Here is a 4,454-nt window from a genome sequence, read left to right as displayed (position 1 = left end):
TGCAAATCTGTGTTTATCCAAGCTGAACATGTACCTTCAGGGTCCCAAGTGAAGCACTGATATAAGCTTACACAGTCTACTGGATCTCTCCAATACAGCTCAGGCAGAACTTCTTACCAACCAGCAGTCTACTGACTGAACCAATTTCTTCTATCACCACTTCATCATCAGTCTCAGGCCTGAGGGGAAACATCCCTGGTCTCATACACCTGCTTATGCATATTAAAGTAAAATTCTTCGCCCATGTTTCCTACTGAGGTCAGTGCGCCAAAGACATAAAATAATTGTATATATAAAATTATTGCAATTGTCTTTTTCCTTACGTGTGAGTTTTTCAGATTGAAATGTAGTTTATAATTAAAGAGTTTAAGAAAAAATATTTATATAGCCTAATAAATTTGAAAATTGTTTTTAAGTAACAAAAATGTTGTAATTTATTTGAAAACTAGGTTTGGATGAGAACTGACTAGTTGCACAAGAATCCTACATCAAGTCCAAAGCACTCATAAAATGTTTTTCGTACTGGAGAGAAGACTACAAATTTGAAAAAATCTTAATGCACATTTTCTCCAAATTCACTCATATGAACAATTTAAGAATGAAGTTCATGCAAATGTTTCTTGCATAAGACCCATTGTCTTTTTTTCCTAGAGCATATTGTTGAACTTAACATGAAACAGGTTCGGACTTCCACAGTCCTGTTGTAAGATGAACATTGTTCTGAACTGGATATTTGTAAGGTATGATGGCTCTCCAAAGATGTTTAGAAATATTACAAATATATGCCTGATTGAGTCACAGTGCCTCAGGTTTACTCACTCGTTCTCTTGAGTGGCAGCCATAATGAATGGAAAAGTCAGGTACCATCGTGTCGCATTGACCTTCTGACTAGTATCTCAACTTTTAGGGGCCTAGAATTTGACATTTAAGAGTCAGACAGGAAATCTTCCAACGGCAAATAGAATACACCATTAACCAAAACCACCATGCTATCAAGCTCATTCAGTCTACCAGTGTCTGCTCATAACACAATTGCTTCTCACCTTTCCCCATACTATAGATGTTCTGTGTTTCATACTGGATGATCCTGTTTCAGGTCATGCCTCTGATTTCTCATCGGCTTTTCTTACTGTTGTTAAAACTATTTGTCCTTTATTAAAACTGCTCTTTTTACCATGCTTGTTTTTCTCTGTGTCTTAACCTTATATATAGGTCACTTTTCACACTACATGTTGAGGATCTATGCAGACTCTTCAATGGCTCCTACACTGCTTAAGTTTTATTCTAACTGTATGTGATTTAATCTATGACTTTATACTTTGTGTTTATTTTCTCTTTTGTAAATGTTTTTTTTGCCTGGGAGCTTTAACAACTTCTTTATGCTAACAACAGTGTGAAATGACATATAGTATAACTTTATTTTGCTCAAATCATTAACTCATCTTATCTTTTCACCTTCTCAACTCAGTGGAGGTTGTATAACAGGTAGAAGTAAGCAGTGTTTTTATTACAGTGTGGATACATTCGTTTTAGAGCTTCAGCAGGAGATGATGCTGCAACGAACTGACATTTGAGGTTGGTGAAACTACTTGTAGGTAAAAATTGTTGTGTTATTCATTATTTACTTTTACAACTTGAGTTGTTGTGCAATTACCTCCAGTGGATAAATTTATTGAGTCACCTCTAAGAGATTTAGTGAGATCCATCTACAATATTTAGGCTTAAATGAAAATAGCTCCAGTTTTACCTTCCAGACATGATTACTTTGCAGCTATTTATCATTTGAACCTTTCAAGGCAAGGCAAATTTATTTATATAGCACAATTCAGTACAAAGACAATGCAAAGTGCTTTACATGATCAAAATATAGGAAAATAAAACAGAATCAAAGAAGGGAAAAAAAAACTTAGTCTTCCTATATGCCTTGTTTCCAGTTAAAATGCTGTTTTAAAAATAATATTCATATTTAGTGTAACAAAACAGCCTGAAACAGAAAAAAAACTCAATTTTATTTGCAATACGATTAAAAGAAACAAAAAACAAAACAATTGACTTTAGTTAGTTGTTTTGACCTTTACGCTTGTCTTGTAAATCAAAACTTTATTCATAAATCATCATTTGTTAATTTGAATAGTTTTGCAGAGAAAAAAAGCTTCCTTCAGTTCTTTCTAGGAACGAAACTGTTCTAATCCAATTTATACATGTATTTTAATACACAAACCTAATATCTATAATTTGGCATGACTGATTCTGTTGTAACATTTTTAGCAAAGCAAAATAAAAAAAGAGGCAAGGATTAACAAAGTTGTTACAGATGAACAACAGTCTGTGCGTATAAAAATCTTTAGAGACAAATTGGTTTTGTGTTATTTTCTCATTTTGTATTTTTGCTTTTAATGTATGGTATTTATATGTTTTTTTTTATATGCATTGGATTGGGGGAACTATAAAATGAATAACCTTCCAGCTATCAAGCTCATTCAGTCTACCAGTGTCTGCTCATCACACAATTGCTTCTCACCTTTCCCCATACTATTGATGTTTTGTGTTTCATACTGGATGTTTTTGGTCATGCCTCTGATTTCTCAGTTTTTCAGTGTGTCAGAAACAGCTTTTCTTACTGTTGTTAAAACTATTTGTCCTTTATTAAAACTGCTCTTTTTACCATGCTTGTTTTTCTCTGTGTCTTAACCTTATATATAGGTCACTTTTCACACTACATGTTGAGGATCTATGCAGACTCTTCAATGGCTCCTACACTGCTTAAGTTTTATTCTAACTGTATGTGATTTAATCTATGACTTTATACTTTGTGTTTATTTTCTCTTTTGTATATGTTTTATCTGCCTGGGAGCTTTAACAACTTCTTTATGCTAACAACAGTGTGCAATGACATATAATATAATATAACTATTTTGCTAAATCATTAACTCATCTTATCTTCTCACTTTCTCAACTCAGTGGAGGTTGTCTAACAGGTAGAAGTAAGCAGTGTTTTTATTACAGTGTGGATACATTCGTTTTAGAGCTTCAGCAGGAGATGATGCTGCAACGAACTGACATTTGAGGTTGGTGAAACTACTTGTAGGTAAAAATCGTTGTGTTTTTCATTAGGTATTAGGTATCCAGAAAATCACAACGGTAAAATGTTCTTGGCTTTCTTGTTTTCTTTATCTCTGTTATGATACATAACCATGCTCATGATATATTGAAAACTGTATTATTTGTGCCACAAAAACTAAATCCATATTAAGAATTGATGAGGAAATCTGATGCTAGCAAAAATTGTATAACCTTTTAACTGAGAATAACTTTAAATATTTGGCTTGTGGCTCGTTCTTTCAATCTGTTGTCTCTAAACCTGACCTCAACTGAATATGTTAATCTTTGGGATCTAGGGTCCAATGTTGAGATGGATTGAATATTAACAATTTAATCGCAAGGACAGCTATATCAATGAAATGATAGCAAAAGTACTCATGTGATTAAACTTTTACAACTTGAGTTGTTGTGCAATTACCTCCAGTGGATAAATTTATTGTGTCACTTCTAAGAGATTTACTGAGATCCATCTACAATATTTAGGCTTAAATGAAAATAGTTCCAGTTTTACTATCCAGACATGATTACTTTGCAGCTATTTATCATTTGAGCCTTTCAAGGCAAGGGAAATTTATTTATATAGCACAATTCAGTACAAAGACAATGCAAAGTGCTTTACATGATCAAAATATAGGAAAATAAAACAGAATCAAAGTAGGAAAAAAAAATAACTTAGAGTCTTCCTATATGCCTTGTTTCCAGTTAAAATGCTGTTTTAAAAATAATATTCATATTTAGTGTAACAAAACAGCCTGAAACAGAAAAAAACTAAATTTTATTTGCAATACGATTAAAAGAAACAAAAAACAAAACAATTGACTTTAGTTAGTTGTTTTGACCTTTACGCCTGTCTTGTAAATTAAAACTTTATTCATAAATCATCATTTGTTCATTTGAATAGTTTTGCAGAGAAAAAAAAAGCTTCCTTCAGTTCTTTCTTGGAACGAAACTGTTCTATTCCAATTTATACATGTATTTTAATACACAAACCTAATATCTATAATTTGGCATGACTGATTCTGTTGTAACATTTTTAGCAAAGCAAAATAAAAAAAGAGGCAAGGATTAATAAAGTTGTTACAGATGAACAACAGTCTGTGCAAATAAAAATCTTTAGAGACAAATTGGTTTTGTGTTATTTTCTCATTTTGTATTTTTGCTTTTAATGTATGGTATTTATATGTTTTTTTATATGCATTGGATTGGGGGAACTATAAAATGAATAAATAACCTTACATCATTTAGTTTGAAACCAAATTTTTCCAATGAGTGTTTCATAGGGTTATAAGATTTGTGATTTTAAAAGGTACAGTTTCATTTTTTGAATCCATGTTAAATCTGTATTTTAGATA

At 31.9% G+C, this 4,454-nt stretch overlaps 1 long non-coding RNA gene across 1 annotated transcript; it reads left to right on the top strand.

The window, feature by feature from the left end:
• The first annotated feature begins 1,210 nt into the window (after positions 1 to 1,210).
• On the top strand, positions 1,211 to 3,068 carry LOC119782351. The gene is made up of 4 exons (XR_005280658.1): positions 1,211 to 1,290; positions 1,514 to 1,575; positions 2,704 to 2,781; positions 3,007 to 3,068. It is a non-coding gene; the product is annotated as an uncharacterized LOC119782351 (long non-coding RNA).
• The last annotated feature ends 1,386 nt before the right edge of the window (positions 3,069 to 4,454 follow it).

Source organism: Cyprinodon tularosa, unplaced genomic scaffold, assembly GCF_016077235.1.
Source record: "Cyprinodon tularosa strain WSP-4 unplaced genomic scaffold, ASM1607723v1 ctg192, whole genome shotgun sequence".
Taxonomy (NCBI): Eukaryota; Metazoa; Chordata; class Actinopteri; order Cyprinodontiformes; family Cyprinodontidae; genus Cyprinodon; species Cyprinodon tularosa.
This window is presented reverse-complemented; position numbering and strand designations above follow the sequence as displayed.